The 22,078-nt window shown below is 48.5% G+C and overlaps 1 pseudogene; it reads right to left on the bottom strand.

Annotated features, from left to right (window-relative positions):
* Positions 1-20,478, bottom strand: part of LOC144828223 (RNA demethylase ALKBH5-like) — an 86,130-nt pseudogene extending 65,652 nt beyond the window's left edge.
* Positions 20,479-22,078: the final 1,600 nt, after the last annotated feature.

Raw genomic sequence — 22,078 nt, 5'->3', positions numbered from 1 at the left:
CCAATCTGTCTTCACTCTTCCAGTAATCCCATTTATTCATCTGCTTATAATTCGGGACTTCTGGCAACACAGAATCATAATTGGAGAAATAGTATTCAAAACTATCTCTCTCATAAAATATACTAAGCAATAAGCTACATGTAATGCCATATGTCAGAGGGAGGTGATGATATCGAATTCCTTCATCTACAGACGCAGGCAACTGCATGCAGACGTAGCAATCCTTAACCTCCATGGCATCCACGTATTCATACAAAAGTTTAGCATAAGCATTTGACCTAAAGTCTCCTTGGGACTCGTCTACATGTAACCTGCGGGCTTCTGCAGCCAATAACGCTTTCTCTTGAGTGTTTTCCCTTTTCTCACCTGCAACAGTGGGTGTAAGTGTTACTACAGAATTCGCATCAGTTACCTTTACCTCTTCCTCATGTCCCTTTACATAAGATATTGTTACCACTAAAGCTATTAATATTATCACTCCTACTATTAGTGTACCTATTATGCATTTAGCTCTGCGGTTCGGGGTGCCGGCCTCCATTTCGTCAGACAATCTAGCTTTTCCCTTTCTCTTTGCAAAAAAAGTTCTTTTCCTCTCGTTCCTTTACAGTCTCTTTCAATCCTTTTTTGTCTTTAGAATCCACACAGCTGGAGGCTGACAGCCTTTTTCGCAAAAAGTCCTTTCACAGTTCAAAAAGACAACCCTAGCCCTTCTCCATCCACTCAAGGGGTTCCCTAAAATTCTCTGCTTCCTGGGCGCTAGGTAATCTTCTTTTCTTCTGCTTGCTTTATTTACAAAGTCCTTTAACAATCGACTATTAGATTTGTGGTTGCAGCTTCAATAGCATAGTTCAATATTTCCATGCGAAGAGTATGCTCTTCATGTGCTGTTATCGTGGTACCAAAGTCGGGGAATTTCAATTCTGTAAGAAACATGTGTTTTAACTTGCTGAGGCGGGGAGGTCTGGGGAGCACGAATGTTAGTGACCCTTCTTGTTCGACACCGGGTACCAACAGTTGTATTTCCACGGTGATAATGGGCTCAGAACTGGACACCACCACCGCTCGGATCCTCCCTGTCTCCGGTTTCACAGACATTTGTCGCCAGATATGTCCACTCAGGTGTGGAGTATCTTCTGTTAGGCACACGCACTCTTCTTGACCTCCTTCGGTTCGGTGCCTCAGCGCCCTGAGCACCTTCTTCTGGGTCTGAGTCTTCTGATATCGGAGGAAGGGTTGCTTCTGGAGTTGACCTCAGGCTAGAACTTCTTCTTTGCGGCCAATTTGCTTCTCCACGTGCCCTTCTACTCCTTCTCCTTCTGGTCTGTTCTCGCTCTCTTTCAGACCTGTCAGGGTCAGACTCGTACTCCCAGCTGTCTTCTCCTTCTGTAGCGTCTTCTGTTTCGCTGTTGTACTGACCGTCCTCAGCTTGGTCAGACTCGTTCCCTGCTTCCACTGGCACCTCTACAGCTTGGCTAGCCCCCTCTATGGCTTCTTGGTCCTCAGCTGGACGTCCATCCGAGAGAGGAGCTGTTTCCAGAGGTGCTGGAACCCTTTTCGTATGCGACGCGTGTATCCAGTTGGGCAGGCCTCCCACCTTTACAGCTGTACTTGTGATCAGGATGACCTGGTAGGGCCCACGCCAACGAATATCCAAGCAGCTTCTTCTCACATGTTTCTTCACCAGGACCCAGTCCCCAGGATACAGGTCATGGCAAGGGCCCTGGCACGCTGGAACCTCTGCAGCCTGCACCTGAAGGGACACAGAACGCATGGCGTCAGACAGCCCCTTACAATAGTCCAGGATCATATCATCTGTGATATTTAACAGTGCAGTAGCTGGAATAGATGGCAGTCTCATTGCTCTCCCCATTAACACCTCATGTGGTGACAACCCTGTTCTTCTGTCTGGGGTACTACGAAGGCTCATGAGTACTAATGGCAGGGCATCAGGCCAACTCAGGGTCGTTGAGGAGCAAACTTTCGCTATTCTGGACTTGATCGTGCCATTAATTTGTTCCACAATTCCTGAGGCTTCTGGTCGGTAACTGCAATGGAGCTTTTGGTCTATATTCAGTGCAACACAAATCATCTTCACAAGCTCGCTGTTAAAATGTGTTCCCCTATCTGATTCCAAAAAGGCCGGCACCCCAAAACGAGGGATAAGTTCTCTAAGCAGTAACTTAGCCACTGTGAGGGTGTCGCACCTACGTGTAGGGTATGCCTCAACCCATCTGGAGAACACACAAACAACCACCAGGACATAGCGGAGGCGGTTGCATCTTGGCATTTCAATGAAATCTATCTGCATTCTGTTGAATGGACCTCCAGACCTTCCTATGTGACTTAGTGCAACTGGTGTTCTTTTCCCTACATTCAGCTGCTGGCAGGTCACACAACGCTGGCACACTGCTTCTGCTGCTATTCTAAACTTAGGATTGTACCAAGTCTGTCTAAACACTCTCAGCATAGCATCTCTCCCTAAGTGTACGGGACCATGTATGAGTCTAGCCATTGGACTCACCATCTCATTGGGCAACACTGCTCTGCCGTCTGCTGAGACCCAAAAATGAGTCTCACCCATTACACATCCTGCCTTTACCCATGTTTCCTTTTCTGAATCAGGAGCATTTTCTTGCATGGTTGACAGTTCATCCCAAGTATCAACAGTTTCCAGTATCATGGCTAATTCAGTTCTTACATTTATTCCACCCACATCCACCTCTGTGAAAGAGTAACCTTGTTCTGCGCAATACCGCGCAACTTCATCAGCATATCTATTGCCTTTCGAAACAAAGTCCTCATTTTTGGTATGTGCGATGCACTTTACAACTGCGATACTTGCTGGACATTGCAATGCTTCTAACAACAAGCGCACAAACTCTCCATTGCGAATGGGAGAGCCTGAAGAAGTCATGAACCCTCTTTGAGACCATAACTGCCCGTAATCATGAACTACCCCAAACCCGTATTGGCTGTCGGTGTAGATGGTGACTCGAATTTGATTGCCTGCTAAGCAAGCACGTGTTAGGGCAATAATCTCGGCTACCTGAGCGGAGTTTACTCCTTCCAGGCACCCTGCTTCCACAACTCCTTCAATTGTACAAACAGCATAAGCTGCTCTCAACTGCCCAACTTCGTCTCTTACACATGAGCCATCGACAAAGAAAACTTCGTCTGGGTCGGTCAGTGGCTCATCTACGATGTCGGGTCTGGGTTTGGTGCATAGTTCAGTCACATCGAGACAGTCATGGTCTGTATATTCATCATCATCATCAATATCATTTGGAAGTGGCATTAAGGTAGCAGGGTTCAAAACAGAGCATCTCTTGAGGGTCACGTTCTCTGCAGCAAGAATAACTTGCTCATAGCGCGTGAGCCTGCTATTGGTCAGATGCTGTGTTTTGGTCCTGGTCATCAACAGTTCAACAGAATGTGGCACGCACACCTCTAACGGGTGCCCCATGACGATATTTTCACATCTCTCAATGCTGACACCCGTTGCAGCAACGGATTTGAGACATCCGGGCAACGCTGCGGCTACTGGGTCTAAAGTAGCTGAGAAATAAGCAACTGGTCTACGGGCATTCCCATGGATTTGGACCAACACAGACAACGCACAACCTTCTCTCTCACAACAGTAAAGAAAGAATTGTTTATTGTAATCAGGCATTCCCAATGCCGGAGCACGACACAGGTCCTCTCTCAGCTGTAAGAATGCCATCAAACAGTCTTTGTCCCATGGTACCGGATCACTCACCTCCTTGTGCGTCAGTTTTTGCAAAGGTTTTGCTTTCAGTGAAAAGTTCACGATCCACTGTCGGCAATAACCCACCATCCCTAGGAACATCCTGACCTCTCTCTGGGTCTGAGGCGCATTCATTTTCATGATCGCCTCTATCCTATCTGGTGACACTTTTCGTTTGCCTTTCTCAATTCTGTGTCCCAAGTACTGCACTTCTGTCAGGCAGTACTGCAATTTTCCCGGGGATACCTTATGCCCATTGGCAGCTAGGTGATTTAACAAAGCAATGGAGTCTTCCCTGCAAGCCTCTTCTGTGTCTGACGCCACAAGGAGGTCGTCTATGTACTGGACCAGAACTGACTTCTGGGGCAGCACTAGACTTTCAAGATTTTTCTTCAGAAGCTGGTTAAAGATCGATGGACTCTCTGTATACCCCTGAGGGATACGACACCATGTTAGGACGCGATTTTCCAGCTTAAATGCGAAAAGAAAATGGCTATCTTCGTCCAAAGGGATCGAAAAGAAAGCCTGACAAAGATCTATCACAGTGAACCACTCAGCTTGGAATGGAATCTGAAACAGTATCACTGATGGATTCGGTACCACTGGACAACATGAAACGACTATGTTATTAATCTTTCGAAGGTCCTGCACTATCCGAAATTTCCCATTTGGTTTCTGCAGACCCATAATCGGGGAGTTACATGGACTACCCACGATTTCTTTCAGTATTCCCTGTTTAATCATGGACTCGATCACGGGTTTTATGCCTGCAATCGTTTCTGGAGTCAATTTATACTGGGGTGTTCTTGGGAACTCAGCATGCGGTTTCACTACAATTTTCACTGGGTCCACCCCTTTGACCAATCCAATCTCTTCCCCAGTGAAATCCCATACCTCTGATGCCACTGTCCCTCTCAAATCCCAGGGAAGCTCGTCTACTGTCAAAGTAGGGTACAGCTCCACACATATTCTTGAGTTTGCAACTTTGAAATCTGCATCATCATCATTAGTCAATACCTCCACTCCCTGGGGTGTACAATATATAGTACAATTCAATTTGCACAACAGGTCTCTTCCTAGCAGACACACAGGGCTTGAATCGCAAACCACAAATTGGTGCTCATCGCTGTACTTCCCTATTTTCACCTGTACCGGTTCTGTCAATTGGCTGGTTATTCTCCTGTTTGCGACCCCTACCACCTGTATGGTCTCTCCAGACATGGGCAGGTCTGGAACTGCAGCTGATCTGATCGTGGATCTAGTGGCTCCTGTGTCCACCAGAAATGTCGTAGGGCACCCTGCTACTTCTGCTTCCACATAGGGTCCCCTCTGATCTACCTCTAAGGCTGCCCCAAGGGTGCAGTCTTCTCTTTCCACTCTCTGTCCGGTTAATGGGTCCACATAATAGCATTCTTCCCCTTCCATAAACAGGGGCATTTGTCTATAGGTCTTACCCATACTCCCTACTCGAGGAGGTTGCGGGAACTGGGCTCGGGGAGGAGCCCCCCCCCCTTTGAGCACCTTTCCTTGGTATGGCGTCGCCCCTCTCATAGGTGCGCTCTGGACCTCTTCCTCCTCTATCTCTTGCTCTCCGATCTCTACATTGTAAGGGCACTCGCGTTTCCAATGCCCCAACTCGTTGCACTGGTGGCACCTAGTCGTTTTCTTCAAGGTAGCTATGTCTACTCTGGGTCTAAAGGTAGTACTCTCCTCATTACCCTTGTTCTGACTGTACTGCTTCTTACCTCCTGTACCTGTCCCTTGCTGCTGTTGTTGCGGTCCCCCCTTTCCTGCTGTCTGCAATTGTACCACCATCAGCTTCTCTTTTAGTTTCTTAGCCTTGGAGTCTACCTCATCACAGCAGTACCTGGCATATCTCAGTATTTCATCTAGGGGTTTACTTTGCCAACAAATCGAGTGTTGCTGAATCATTAAACTAATATCCGGTCTCAGTCCCAGGACGAACTTGGACACGAATTGCCCTATGTCCTTTGGATCCATTACATCCAAGCCGCTATACTGTTTAAACGCCTTCAGCAATCTCTCGTAATATTCATGGACTGTCTCTTTGGGTTCCTGTCTCGTTCTGTCTATTCTGACCCAATCTATGTCTTGCATTGGCACTTTTTCTTTCAGCCAAGTCATCACTCTCTCGAATTTTGCCATCACGATCTCGGACGGCCCATTAGTCCTAGCATCTCTCTCTGGCTCCGTTGTGGGCCACTCAGCGCTAACCTTGCATGCTGTCCACAGATCTCCTGGTACTACAATGTCAAACAGCGTGTTCAGATCTATCCATAGGACTTTTGAGATCTTTACAAACCTCTCGACTTGCTTGTACCACTCCACGGGGCTCTCTCGTAACTTGGGGAAAGATGTGGTAAAAGCAGCTAAATCTCCCCTACTCCAAGGGACATGTACATAGCTCCCATTGGCAACTTCACGCAAAGGGTAAGCTTCTATTCCCTGCTGTCCTGGTGTTATACCAATCATGCTTCTCCTGCCGGTCCCTTTCTTGGACCACCTCTCTTCCCATTTATCTAGTGCCCTCCATGTCCTTATTCCAGTAATCAGTTCCCTTATGTGTGTTTTCAGCCCAATCGTTCTCCTCTCATCTAGATCTCGATCTGAGTAATGTAGCCTGTGGTTACCCTGTAATGCTTTGGTTCTTGACAAGTCCACCATATATTTGCCTGCTAGTTCGACTAACTTCTCATGGACTGCTCTCGCCTTTCGTGTGATGTCCTTTGCCATATACAGTATTTCATCCTGTTCATACATTTCCATTCTTTCTAAAGGCAGGGTACCATCTACCATGTCATCCAGATCTGACCTTAAGCTGGAGACATCAAGTCTCTTGGCTTTTATCTCAGCTCGCAATATGTCTTTCGAAGGGGGCTCACTGGTCTCCCTACCATCCCAACTTCGAGCTCTGCGTTTGGGCTCAGGAGAATTAATGGGTGGCCTCCCTTGCTCCCATCTCTCCAGGTCCCATGCTCGGCCATCCGATCTTGGAAGGTGATGGAACACGGGCCTTTTATCCCTACTCTCTCTCTGCCCACTCTCGTCTTCTTCTCTCCTCTCACCGCACATCTCTCTGTTATTTTCCCTCTGGTCGCTACACTCCCTTTGCCTCGTATCGCTCAGTATCCGATACGATCCTTCCTGGTTCCCCATATTCCCTGGGCTGCGCTCATTTCTGTCATCACAGGGACTATGGTGCGACCTCTCACAACTCCCATTCTGTTCTCTGGTGGCAGGCACACAGTGTGGACACTTAAAGCTGTTCCTGTACTCTTGCGCTCTCCTCTCCCCTTCACTGAGTATTGGGCACGCCACCCCTCCACTCCCGGGGCCCCCGTTTTCCAGGTCTGTTCTACCTCCATTCCGGGCCCAATGGGTGACTCCCCTACTCCCTCTACAGTCCCACTCCGGGCTACTCTCCCCAGCCCCGCAGTGAGTTCGTGCTCTGCTGTCCTGACTTTCCCTTTCTGCTTCTGCAGCATTGATGCACTTTTGAGCCTTCACTGCCTCATCCCACTGCTTCATGTACTCATTTAGCTCTTGAAAGGATCTTCGTCCAGATCCCCTCAGATCTTTTGGCCATCTAGGGCCCCCAGGATCTCCTCCTGGGTCCCCTGCTGTGTGCATCGGGGTGCTCCACTCTCTGGGTATCGGCATCTGACTTGGGGAATTAGTGGTATCGTTCCTCCTTGCCTGCTCTGCTCTTTCTCTGTCTTTCCGTTTCCGTTCTTCCCCTTTTGCTCTCTCTTGGTCATATATCGATATTATAGGACCTATGGTAACAGGTACCTGTAGTGCATCTGGTAATGGGTAGGATGTGGCGCTTTCCGTTTCCGGCGCTCTTTGTACCACAAACCTACCGACTACCTGTTGCACCTGACTAGGCTGGAGCAACTCTTTCTTTGGCTCAGGATCCCACTCTGAACTGGGAAGCGGTCTATGCTCTCCTGCATTGCCCCCCTTTTCTCCTTCAGTATTCTCGACCTCTCCCCCTGCTCTATTATACGGGGGTGGCCTGTCTGTCAGTAATCTGTTTATCAGGCTGTCCTCTGTTTCGCTCTCATCATCTTCTTCTAGGGGGCTTTTATTTACTGGCGCCTCTAACACTGGGTACAGTTTATTTATTTCCAAATTATGCACTCTCCATCTTTTAGCATCCGCATCCCACCTGGCATCCTGTACTGCCCTTACCGAGCGTTTCACCCTTTCTTGTCGTCTGTTCATATTCCTTTCATGCGCTGCCCTAAGCCATGCATCAAGGGCTTCAAACTGGGTTGGTCTAGGCAAGGGTCTCTTTGAGGTCATGATTGATTTCAATCGATGTAACACCTCTAATCTGAACGTCCCGTACTTCGGGAACGTCAGTTCCTCGTTTCCTTCAGTAATCTTACTCCACTCTGATATCCAAAGGATCGTATGCAACCCAACATTTACTGCCATATAACGAGCTGGCGTACCCTCCGGCGGGGCTTCTTCCCCTTCATACGATCCTCGCCTCTCTTTCTTAAACAGCGCTTTCAACCATTTAAAACACTTCATAATTATGCGCACAAAATTCAGCCTCGCTACTCTGTTTACTTCCTGATGACAATCCACCAATCCTGTCGCGGCTTTGCTAGCTTGGCCTATCACAGCGCGGTCTTTCTCCTGTTGGCCAATCACGTCGCGACCCTGTATGACGTGTTCGCTAGCTGGCCTATCACAGCGCGGTCTTTCTCCGGTCAGCCAATCACTGCGCGACACCACCTGACGTCTTTTTTCTCCGCTTCGCAGCAGCACCCCTCCTTTCTCAACTCGTCTCCCGGTTATGCATGCGTCCCATTCATACACTGAAAATGACTACTTCCGACCAAGCGGTCACTTCTCTCGACTGTACGTCCACAGTCTATCTGTAATTGTCAACACAACTGACGAGATGTCTATCGTCTCTCTGATAGGTTACTTACACACACAGTAACTTCCGACCAGCGTCCGTTACTCACGCACTCACTCTTACGTTCCCCCTATCTCGGTCTCTCGGGTGATCAATGGTACCTCATGACCCCCTTCACACTAGTTGACAATTACTCTGGGTGTCCGATACACCCGAACCACTTAAGCTCTCCTTGAACTTAAGATTTCCACCGGTTGCGCGCGCTCACAACCTGTTCCACAGTCACTCTACAGACATTCAACTCCGCCAGACATTACAACATAGACACAATACAAAAACACCGCAATCTAACACGCATAACCCTTTATACTCACTCTCGACCGATACTGCTGCTTTTTCTGTCTCACGTCATCCGGATCTTCATCTGCGGGCTGTTCTTCCGATCATCGATTTTCTAGGGGCCTTGGGGTAAGCTAACCTGGCCTAGGTCACCGTCCTCAAGAAGGCAACCATCCTCTATAGCTACCAACTGAAAGGGCGAGATTTTGATCGATACCTTATATCTATTGATCCAAACCTCGTTCTGGTCGACTGAACCTTTATTGCCTGTCTTGGAAGGAAACAGTACACCTATCTGCAAATTAGTTCACCCAAGAAAGGACTCTACTCTCAAAGATCACGGACAACTTCTAGGTTTCAAAAGTTTATTGTAAAGATATAATGAGCTGCAAATACAAGCATCTCAGAATGAGATTCACGAGATACACAGGTCCAATTACACACATGTGCTCTCGAAAAGCCCTCAGACGAGCAACAGAAATCACTAACACAAGTTCTAAAAATAGCAAAGCTATCAGCATAGACGCATATCTCTCCTTCATTTAGGTTGGAGGAAAACAAACACAGGTTAGGCGTCCCTACCCTGTTCTAGATGGTATCCCTACTTAACCAAATCCCAACCTAACAAAGGTGTCAGCAATGAATGACCCCCAAGGGAAGTCACCCACTCTAAGTCTCTTGGTGAAAACCTAAAGTTCTCCAGTCATGACCCCTCACTGCCTACCCATCCGCTCTCTAAAGGGTCCTCAGGTCTCTGCTCTAACTCCACCCAGGGGTGCTGTCCCCAATACAAAACAGTCAACAACATTTGAGACGCCCCTTGCGAAACGCCTCTCACGTGGTGCAACTTCAGGCTTTTTCCATGATGCTTTGTATTGGGCCTCAGACGTTAGAGTTGACCTTGCTTCTCAGTCTCTTCTCCGGCCCGCTGATACCCCTTAAACATTCCAGAACCCTCCTCCATGTCTGGGCCGTCTACTGAACAGGCCTCTATTCATTCACTTATAATTGGATCCCCCCTTTCCTGTTGCAGACAGATATCTGCCGCCAAGAACCCAACTCTCATAGACTTCTAAAAAAAGGCTTGCAACATTTCTCAGCCCAGACATGTACGTGTAAATCAATGCTAAAACATTTCAGGCCTACAATATTTCACATTATGATTATAGCATTCAATTTCTTCATTTAATTAAAGCATGTTAAAACTCTTATTCTATTATTTGGAAAACATTACTCTAAATCATGGCCCGTTAATGCAATGACCAAAAACGTTAAACAATCTGTGTCGTGAAAAGAAACACCTTCCCTTTTAGCTCCAGCTCTGGCCCTGAGGCCTACCACGTTCTGCGTTTTACCACAGACCATCTTATATGTTAACAGCTACACGACATAGATTCAAAATAATCACGTCTAATAAAATCATATAATGTCACACCTTTCTGTATTAGTTCCACTTCTACTTAAATCTCTATATTAGCTATACATTTAGAATATAATTTCAGATACTATTAGCACTCATGGCATTTCTCTTCATGAATTATGCTCTCTATAGGTAAGTGTGATGTACTCATATATTTATATCAGTTTGCGCTCTCTCAAATGCATTCTCCTCCGACAATCTTGCTCTCCCTTTCTCGCTCCATGTGGTTTAATACCGCCAACCCTAATGTGATAACCTGCCATGGTGCCAAACTGGGGAGTCGTGTATTAGCAAAGGGTGAATATTTGTAAGAAAGATGGTAGCAGCAATAACAATAGCAACAGACCATCGTAAAGTAAAGTCGGAGAGAGAAGGGATCAGAATGTGCAAGACAGTAGTGAGAGCCAAGGTTTAAAAAAAGTGACACCGGAAATATTAACATCAAGGGGCAGATTTACAAGCGCCGTGCGCCACGTTTACGCTGCTGTTGTGTCACGCAAGGCGGCGTAAACGTGGCGCATCCCATCGAGGCATTTACAACGTGACGCATCTATGGAGATGCGTCACGGTGTAAGGCCCTGTGCCACATGAAACCTGCATCAGGTTTCATGTAGGCGTTCCGGTGCAGGGGGAGGGGGCATTCCGTCGCAGGAACGCCCCTGAAAAGTGACTCAGTGAAATCTACAAGATTTCACTGAGTCACTTTCCCAACGCTGATGCGTCAAAACCCTGCGCCTGCTTGAAGCAGGCGTAAGGCTTGACGCACCACGTTAAAGATAGGGCAAGTTGGAAAAGTGCTGGAGTTGTGTGCCGCACGCAACACAACTTCAGCACTGCGCCAACTTTACGCCCAAGATGCGACAAGCATCTGTTCATTCCTGCGCCATGGTGCGCAGCATTGTAAATGCGGCGCATCATGGATGGCGCAAGGATGAACTTGTGTGCCGTACCTTTCCTGGCGCATCTCTGCCGATTTGCAGAGATGCGTCAGCCAACGTAAATCTGCCACCAAGTCTACTGTCAAAGTAGGACATATTTCCTTGGAACTCCCTGCCCTTGGAGCTCTGTCGGTCCGAAGTCTTTAAAAATGTTTTGAACATCCACCCATTTCCAATGTTTACCACTTATTAGGTCGACACGAGAAGTGTAATCGGTTAGTCGAAGCCCATCTCTTAAGTCGCATGTACTTAAATAAAAAACATACCCCTCCCACAGCAGCGCAGTCCCTCCTTCATTGGCCACCTCTACTTTATGGTAAGTCATTTATCATCACGTAACATTCCATCCCCCTCACCTCATTCTTAAACTCTAGTATACTATCCAATATAGGCACTCTAGAGTCATTAATCTCATGACCACTCTGGTCATTTTCTGTAGCGTTTCCTGTGCAATTGCTTCTCCACTGCAAATAAAGCATTTGTTAATCAAAAGTCATGGAAACTGCCCCAGTAATCCCATTTCAAAGACCTGCATAGTAGCGGTTCCATGTTTATTCTCGCGAGACTGCAATGTGACCCCTAAGTTTTCACTGAACTTTAACATGATTTTAATTAACAACGTGATGACACACAGGTTAAAGGTGAAGGCATCCAAGGTAATGACTCTAAAGAGCATGATATTAAATTAACAGTGAATGGTGCCTCAACCAGTGCACAAGTTAGATGCACTGCTGTGGGTATTATCTTAAACAAGCATTGGCAAAGTCTTGTCTTTGGAAACTGTTGGCTGTGCCAATAGTCTTTAGTCAGGCTAAAGTCCATTGTGCAGCATGACTGGTGGGTCTTCCATTATTCTTCATCTCTTTTGTATAGTGTCATGAGGACACCTGAGTGGCATGGAGATGCTTTTAGTAGGTTTCCATTCATGGACTCACATACTGATTTCTTGAATATAGCAATGTCCAAATACCAACCATTTGATTGACTCCTGTGCATCTCTGTTGAACTGTCCTGATGAATGCTTGACCCAGAACAGAAATGGTGCCCAGATTTTAAAAGAGCTGCATGAGCACACACATGGTAGAAAATCGTTTTATAAATGCCTGTAAATTAACATGCATAAAAGTGTATGCTTTGCTGGCACAAAACGAAGAGCTAGCTCTATCACAGTCCTGACGATAAACAGATTGGGTTTTACATGTTGCATTCCCTGGCACAGCAAACAGCTGCAATGTGTCAGACCTACGTCTGGCATCTTGTTATAGCTAAGAGATGTTACGTTTCCCACCGAGGCCTTTGTCTGAGCTGATGCCCGGGTCTCGTCAGTGAGCCAGTTGGGCCGCCGTCCATCAAACAGCACTAAAGCCAGCTGTGGTTAGTGTAAATAGCGTTTCTGGGCAGTCATCAGGGTCCAGGACATAGGCAGACAATCCAACGCTTCCATCAGCTGGCATTTTTATTGAAACACAGGACTTGCTCTGTGCATAATACACTCCACAAGCTTCCTTTTAATTGGACGCAAACCTGACCCTGGCTTTTACATGCACACTGACTACTTTGAAACATACACACCGAATTATATGGGGCTCGTATCAAATGCTTCGAGAACACAACTGATGACAAAATAATACTTGAGAAAGAGAGAGAGGATATATCCCGGTGCTGAGTGAAAGGGGTGAGAGAATGTGGTGAATGGAGAGGGGTTGACTATGACGCTGTTCTCTGACGTAGGCTCAAGCATGTTTCATAACATTACCACTTGCACTGAGAAGCTGTCTATGCCTCATTGTAGTTTGAGGATTTCCGTACAGTAAATTGATTCCATACAGTATATTGCTTAAACTCCTTTTAAAAATCACATTTTCTAGTTGTTAAAAAAAGAGGCAGGACGATGCGATGGGCGTGAAGCCTCGTAACCTCAGGAAGAGAAGGCTGCTTTCTTGTGCACAAGACTGGATTTAAAGGTAAACAAGAGAGCGCCTCGCATAGCAGCAGGGTAGGGGGCCTGCGGGATTTCTTTGTGGGAGCGTGCGACCATATGGCGCCACCATATGGTGCCGCGCTCCCGCAAGGAAATCGCCAGACGTGCAGGCGTTGCCATTACAAGCAATGCAATGAGTGCACGTTTTTGCCCCCAAAGCTGTGCCGATGGCATTAGGTCCCTCTCCTATGCAGCACACGTGTGCTGCGTAGGCAAGACCTAAAAATTCTGAACAACAATTTGGATGTATTAGCAAGTAACAATAGTAAATCCAATGTTCATAAAATTTGGAAACTTAGAGGCACCTAAAAGAGAGTAGGTTTGGACACGATTCAAGCACTCTTATATTGACCAGTGTTCTAAACATGCATTTGCAATGCAATAGGTCTTGCATTCACACGAGTTTGAACTATTGGCATTGTAAATGTAAATGACAATGCCTTTTATTTATGTTTTGGGTTAAAAACACAAATAAAAGGCACTGCATTTACAATACTTGGGGCATGTTCACAAGGAGCTATCGCCAAATTAACGGCACTTTATCGCAGCCAAAGTCGTGATAAATTTACCCCACCATTCACAAGCTGGTGCTAAATGCCCACTGCACCAGTTTTCCTACGATAGCAGCCGCAAAAAAAATCGCCACAGAGGATGCCCGCAACTATTGCTAATGAGATGCAGAGTAGGCGTTCCCGTGACAAAACTCACGACAACACCACACCTCAACATTCACAACGACCAGCCACACCGGCAATAGGAACACAAAACACGCGATAAGGCGACTTAGCAGCAGGAAAGTTATACCTGCCCTGACCTGGTGTAAAGCCAGACCGCAGCCTGTACCACAAAAGGGAGCACAGCCCACATCCACACCTGTAGAGAAACAGATGCCATAGAGCAACTGACCATGCAGCACGGACACCCAAGAGGCTCACAACACCCACCGACACCACACCCAGGGCCATTCCTCCCTGGCACCGCCTACCAAAGACATGCCACATCAGCTACACCGAAACATGTACGAAATAATTTGCCTGATGTTGCACAACACAACTGGTGACATGCTTGTGTCATCACAGAAATGAGCATCACACATTCACTTTTTGAAGCAAACAATGAAACTTTATTGAAATCAACACAGAAATCAAATAAAGACAGATGGCGGCTCCCCTCGACTCATTCCGTAAGTCACAGCCTGCAAGACAAAAAACATGATGAGAAGGTGTGTCCTGCGCACATCAAAGGACAGAGAGAGAGCGAATGAGAGAGAGAAGAGAGGGGGAGAGAGGGAGAGAGAGAGAAGTGGAGAGGAGAGGGGGAGAGAGAGAGAAAAGGAGAGGAGGAGAGAGAGAGAGAGAGAGGAGGAGAGGAGAGTTGAGGGGGAGAGAGAAGAGGGAGAGAGAAAGTGGGAGAGAAGAGGAGACGGGGAGAGAGAGAGAGACAAGGAGAGAAGTAGAAAGAGAGAGAGAGAAGAGGAGAGGAGGAGAGAGAGAGAGGAGGGGGGAGAGAGAGAGAGAGAGAAGAGGAGAGGGGGAGAGAGAGAGAGAAGAGGGGGAGAGAGAGAGGAAGAGAAGAGAAGAGAAGAGAAGAGAAGAGAAGAGAAGAGAGAGAGGAAGAGAGAGAGGGAGAGCGAGAGAGAGAGGGAGAGAAAGAGAGAGAGAGAAGAGAAAGAGAGAGAGAGAGAGAGAGAGAGAGAGAGAGAGAGAGATAGAGAGAGAAGAGGGGAGAGAGAGAGCCGACCCTACACACCCAGGCCACACTGCTCACCTGCTGCCACCAGTCTGTCTCCAACCTCTTGCCGGTACGTATAGCAGTACACCAGGTAACACATCTGAGACAGAGCCGTCATCTGAACAGAGTCCAGAGTCATGACTGGTACAGTACACACACCTGCACAAGATAACATCGCCCACCCACCCATGCGCACCCTGCAGAGTCATCCCAGCCCCTCCCGTCGCCCATCGGAGCATACCCGCCCATGCACACACGTGCCTCACTGCTCACCTTCCGCCACCGGCTGGTATACTGCAGGTCTCACCATGTGCCGCTGCAAGCCACAAGCCCAGGGCCCGTGGACATGGCACCCTCCACACCATGCAGCCACACTGCGCAGGCCACCAGGTCTCACGTTTGGTGCTGGGTCTTGATTATACCAGGGCACCCAGCAACAACGCAGCCTGCACAGCTGCTCAGCCCAATGGGTGCCACTAACTCTGTGATCCCGGAAGCGAGGCCACGTGGCGGTAGGCCAGCACAGCCAACTGGCGTGCCCTACACTGCGGTCAAGCAAGGCACATTAATCCTGAGCAGTCCGGCCCGCTGAGACGGGCCATCATCACAGGCTGCACATCCGCTCAGCAGCTCAAGGTGCCAATGACTCAGTGAACCCTAAGTCACGGTCCCCTGGCAGAGTGCCTGTGCCGGCCACAATGCAGCATGTGCCACAAACCCTGTTCAACCCCATTCAGCGTCCTGTGGCAGGGTGCCTGTTCCGGCCACAATGCAGCATGTGCCACAAACCCTGTTCAACCCCAGTCAGCACCACATGGCGGGGTTGTAGGCCCGTGCAGGCAGCAATGCAGGGTGTGCCACAAACCCTGTTCAACCTCAGTCACCGCCACGTGGTGGTAGGCCCGTGCTGGCCTCAAGGCTTCGGGTCGTCATCCAGTCACCACCGACAGAGGGGTATGTGACATCATCAGCCCCATATATTTGCGGGGTCACATGGCCTGTGACGCCTGTGTCGGGTGAGTGTGGTATGCGTGCAAACCTGCCCTCAGGGAGTGGCTGTGACATGCTGACAACTAGACCAGTGACCTGCACAACACCAGTCAGTATGCCTGCGACAGGTAGCAATGAGGCCCCCTCTGGAAGTGTGAACGGTGTGGTCTGGCCTGTCATATGCCCTGTCGTATGCCAGAACAACGCAGGGCTTGCAATAATGACTTGTGGGCACTGGGTGTGGTTCAGTCCATGTAAGAAAGTGGCTGGTGCGTGTGTCCCTGTTGTGGTGTCCACGGGACCTGTGCACACATAACTATTTAGCACCCCCAGACTGGCATCCCACAGGATGAACATCATTGAAGCAAGGGGAATCACTGTCCCTACATTCATCCACACATACATACATGAATGATGAAAGACATGACACAGCAGTGCATCACTGGATGTTTATTGCACATCCTGTGCAGTTCCTCAGCTGGAGTGGTACAGGGCACTGCCAAAAACACACACCATTAGGCCTGTGGAGGGCCAGCTGGAGTCCATCCGTGAAAGACAAGTACTGCGGAAGAGGAAGGGTGCAGTCTGCAGTCTGGTCGCCGTGTCATTGGTCATCAAACAGGATGTGGCGGTCCATGTCGCTGTCCAAGGTGAGTTCATATGAGTGAATCGGGGATCAGTGGAAGGTCATGAGGTCATATGCGGGACCAACCAGGAACATGCCAGGTGGCAGAAATGAATGCTACTGAGCCCTTCTGATTACAATCCCATCCACGTCCTCGGATGTGTGCCTTGCTCCATCTGGGGGTGTTGATGTTCCGGCTGCGGCACTGTGTGCCAATGACACCTCAGGAGCTGGGTGTGGATTGTCGGCCGCACTGTGTGCCAATGACACCTCAGGTGCCGAAGGTGGATTGTTGGTCGCCCTGTGTGCCAATAACACCTCAGGTGCCGGAGGTGGTTTGTCATCCGCACTGTGTGGCACTGTAACATCAGGTGCCAGAGTGGTTAGGCCTGCTGCACAGGGAGGCAGGGACACACCAGGGAGCAGAGATGTGTTTGGTTGGGGGCAGCAGCATTCAACATCACCACGCCTTGTGGCAGCAATGCCAGGATGAGGATCTGCAGGGCATGGTAGATCCCAGCTACATTCCACTGATGTGCAGCGGTGGCTGCCATCCTTTCCACCTCCATCCACACCCTGTCCTCCATGAGCCTCTGAATGTGTGCCTGGTCACGGCTGGTATCGCTGGAGCCACTCTGAGTGAACAGGTGTTCTTCTCTCTGCGTCATGACTCCAGTGATGTCAGTCATGACTCTTTGGAGCCCATGGAGCGGGTCTACACACCCAAGGATGGCGTCAAGTTTGGTTGCCATGTTGCCGAAGCCCAACCGCACCTGCTCTGTGGTCTCCCTCTGGCCCTCCAATAAATGGTGTTGGAGGGCCATGGGTTGTTCCTGGGGGTCTTGGGGGAGTGCCGGGGCTGTGGGTCCCTCCTGTTGGGAGCTTTGGGTAGTGGGTGGGGTCTCCTCGATGTAGCTGGCCCACCCTAATCTTGGAGGTGAGTGGCGGATGAGGTCAATGAGGTCTTTGATGGCTTCGGTGTTGATGCTGGTGTTGTCCTCCTCATCATTAGTGAAGAGTGGCTGGGACTTCTATGCAGGTGGTGTTGACGGTGCCCCTGCGACGTGAAGGGGAGATGGTGTATTACAATGTGTCCACATGTATGTAGCCGCATGTTACATGTTGACATTAAGACAGAATGGCATTGTACATTGTGACAGTCTGTAGCTCTGGGCGAGGACCCGGAGTCATTGTGGGTGTGCACTGTGCTCTGCTTGATTGTGCATGGGTGTCATTGTGGCCATCTCCACCCATACCCCAGTACCTGGTGGTCACTCACCCTGTTGTGGTTGTGCTGTGTCCTGTCGGGCAGTGTTCGATCCCCTGACTCCGGCCACAGTCTCCACACTGATGACTGTCAACACCAGCTCCTCTCTGTCATCTGCTTGAGCTATGGCGCTGGGCCTCCACCTCCAGTCTGCGTTGCTGCCTTCTGGTTGGCAGAGAGTTTCTCCTTGGTCCGCCCCTTGATGTAATTCCATCATCTCTTGACCTTGTCTAGTGTCCTCTTGTGCTCCCCAACAGCATTTACCTAGTCCACGATGTCCCGCCATAGTCCATTTTTGGTGCCCAATGACACGTTGGAGGTGACGAACAGTTGTTGATGGTGTTCCATCACCTCCGTGACTATGATCCTGTACGCCTGCGGACTAAACATCGGCTTCCTCTTCTCCTTGCCCTTCCCTGTCCCTGAGGTCCCAGGCTGGACGTCCAGTGTGCTTGTGGGGCTGCGCTCGTCCTCTGTGCCTGTTCCAGCTGACTCCATGGTGCTTAGGTGTTAGTCAGTTTGTGTTTAGGTGTTTTTTCTACTTTTACGATTTTTCCCACCTGCCAGGTGTGTGTTGCTTGCCTGGCACTGCTTATTGCTGGTTTCCTCATTGCGCTTTGGCCCATCACAGGTTTTTTGGTGTTGTGGTTTGTGTGTTTGTCTCCATCGAGGTGGTTGTTTCGCGGACATTGTCCACGGTTTCGGCAGACTATCACATGCTACTGCCTTGTTGTGAATGACACGTTGACACAGGGTTATTTTCCTGCAATAGGCTGCGATGGTGAAAGTTGTGTTACGCTACTCTTGTGGTAGTTATCATACCTTCTTGTGAATATACCCTTTATAGTTTAAACTCTCGCAAATGCGAGACCTATTGCATTGCAATAAAGGGCCTACCTGACCGCTTGTTAGATTGTAAATACCAGAGGAAGAGACCAGCCTGCGACATCTTCAAAGTGGTGCTAAATAGTGCAGTCAAGAAGATGTGTAAGTGTTGTAAATTACACAGACACAAAGTGTGAAGTGAGAGAGACATGTGATCTGAGCTATAATCATTAACAAAGCGCTCCAACACCTTTCGCTCTGTGATTACACTGTCGCGGCTCAAAAGGAAGAGCTGGAGGGGGGGCTAATTCCTGCCCTCTCCATGATTTGAGTGTGCAGTGTGGCATTGCATAATGTCATTGCAAGTACGAGCAAAACAAAACCGCAGCGTCACCCCAAACATCTCTAGATAGTCAGCTGTGATTGAACATTGGCATCCCCTTTTACATGCAAATAGTAATGATATACATATCACCAGGAAATGACAACTAAACAACTGTGAGTGACTCCATAGTGGATGTAAACCCCACAGTACATTTGCCATGGACATGGTCATACTTTTCCTCCTTCGATTAACTATGACCTTGCCATCCAAAGATAAGTAAGCCAGTTAACCCTCAGCCAAAGCCCCACTTTACTTGAGGGAATTAACCATGCGCAAGCATGGTGATCCGACCCTCAGAAGGTGAGTGCAGCCCCACACTCCTCTCAATCAAAGTGGTAAATTATGCTCCCACCATGGATAGAGAGCATATATTTCTTTACCAGAGGCCAGTGGGCCTTTATACCACCTTACCTCAAGGACTGTGATCCTCCTATCTATCCATCTGCCAAGAAGACTGATAATTACATTTTGCGCTTTGCTTAAGAAGTGTTACACAGTGTTAACGAAAGACTACATTATGACATGCATTGCGGTAGAGTGATCATCACAAATGCTTTAGACTTTTGGCACTTAAATGACATTACCTATCACTTTCACCATACACGGAGGGGGCATCTTCACTTACACAGCATCACAGTAACCCCATCTTTTCTTACCTGAGGATGGTGACGATACCCCTCCCCACAGGCAAAAACACCACAGTTTCGGACATCCGGATCGGTTTGAACTGGAAGTTGCAGCTGAAGCACAGCGCTGAGTCGCTAAAGAAGGACACGGAAAGGATGGGCAGTTTAAAGATGTGGATGGGGTCCACGTGCGAGACGATGCAGCCTCCGGGCTGGTAATCATTGGTAATGGCTCTGTTAACGAAGACCTCAGAGATGACTCAGTGCTGCTCCAGTTTGCGGATGACCAGCTGGTGCATCAGGCGGGGATCTCATTCACATCGCCCTTAGGGTATAGCCACTCCTGGCCGGGCCCGCTCTTCTGCAGCTGCACCCCATAATTGTAGCCCTTCCCGATAAAGTACTTGTTGCACAGCAGAGCCCGGTCCACAGTGTACTCCTTGCACAGCCCCTTCTCAGCGGCACGCACCACCTCGTCGATGTGGGCACACTTGTCCGGTCTTAAGAGGCACATCTTCCGGATCCCGTGCTTCATCCCCACCTCATTGTCCTGGTAGTGGAGATGTGGCAGAGGGGGCAGTAGCGGCTCCTCATGGTCGCTGTACTCGCCGTCTGACAGCTTCCTCTTGGAGCCCGGTTCAGGGCCTTAATGGTATGGCATCTTGGACTGCAATTTCTCCCGCAGGTCTGTATATACATTGGCGGCCATGCTGCGGGGCTCACATCACCCAAAGGAGGCAATGCATGGCTCATCTCTTCCGATTGGCGCTAGTTCAATATCAAGACCGAGCTGAAGAGTTCATGATGAAGGACTGCCTTTGCCTGCTGGGGAGAGCAGGGACTTTGGGGTGGCGTGAGTTACTGAGTCCCCTATCCACCCAAACAATGAAAAACAGGTTATTTTAGGGTGCCTGGCCGTAGCACAGCCTGCAAATGCTGGTCTCCACTTCAACCAAACTTTCAAACACCAAGCCCCAGCCTCTCTTCTTCGCAGTCCCATTGGCTTCCATCTGGTGCAGTGAACTGTAGGGGGGCATCATAGAAAGACTGGCTTGATGCAGCATCCTAATGTGGCAGACGGTGCCTGCTAGGCACTGCCACCATTCTAGGTATGCTGGCCGGGTCCAACAGGCAATCGCAACGATTGCCTGTGTCGGACCCATGGCGGATGGGCCACCAGCACACCACCCTAATCTGGTGGGCAGAGAATGGCCGCATGATGGAGGTGAACCCGCCACTGCCAGGCTGCTGGTAGCACATTAACCACCATAGTGTTTGGCCAGCCATTTACATGCAAAACTCGTTGTTACACTTTTTATAGCGTGGTCTAATGTGTGTAGCACCTGGTGTGTGTAGCACCTGGCTACTTCTAAGCCCATGATGCAAGTTTTGGTCAAGATTTGAGGAGGGACATCTTTTTCTGTTGCCTCACATTTACTTGGTGACTTTTGGGCAGCTTGGGTCGCCAATTTATAGGTAACACCACCTTAAATGGTAGGGAAGTGCCAATGCAATTGGAATTGTTTAGCAGGTCCCAGCTGAACAGAGATCTTAATACAAGCTACTAATGCCAGAAAATGTGGCAACCAAGAAAAACGATGGTTTTTAAGCAGTCGTATACAGGTTATTACAGAACAGGTTTATAACCTTTGAGCAGCAACACTTTGAAGAGGCTTGGACTAAAGTTCCAAAAATGAATGAGGGTGTGATGAACTAAGAGCAACGATATTTACTTTAGCACGGGTCTATCTTGTTGCTACTGATTCACAGAATATTGTATGACAATGGATGTGAGCTACACGTATAAGCAATGTATTTGTGCATGATTTGCAGAGTCAAGACTTTCTTCCGGAAATCACTGACAGACGTAAGGCAGACGTTTCTGCAAGTATTAGAAATGTATACTGGTGGAAAAGGGACAATATCGATGTGAATAATGAAATGAAATGAAATGAAAAATTACACTTATATAGCGCATAACCACCCGGAGGCCTCGCAGCGCTATAGACTGATTACTGTGTGGTGGGTGGTGGTATGGAAACTGTAATGCTGACAAAAATAGGATTTTAGTTGCAGACTTATTTTATGTGATGTTTCTTGAAAAGACAGTCTGACTTCCAAGAACTGGCAGATTTCCAGACATCTCATTGACTCTGTGAAGTGTAGATCAGGTGTTTATGACTTTGTCCAAGTCATATTAGATTGACGTGTCAGGAAGTAGGCTGATTTTCTCTAGCAGAATCTAATTGTATATTTCTTACATTCCAGTTTCTTGTTGCACATTACTCTGTTCTTCCACCTTCCTATTA

This window comes from Lissotriton helveticus, chromosome 4_1, assembly GCF_964261635.1.
Source record: "Lissotriton helveticus chromosome 4_1, aLisHel1.1, whole genome shotgun sequence".
Classification (NCBI taxonomy): domain Eukaryota; kingdom Metazoa; phylum Chordata; class Amphibia; order Caudata; family Salamandridae; genus Lissotriton; species Lissotriton helveticus.
This window is presented reverse-complemented; position numbering and strand designations above follow the sequence as displayed.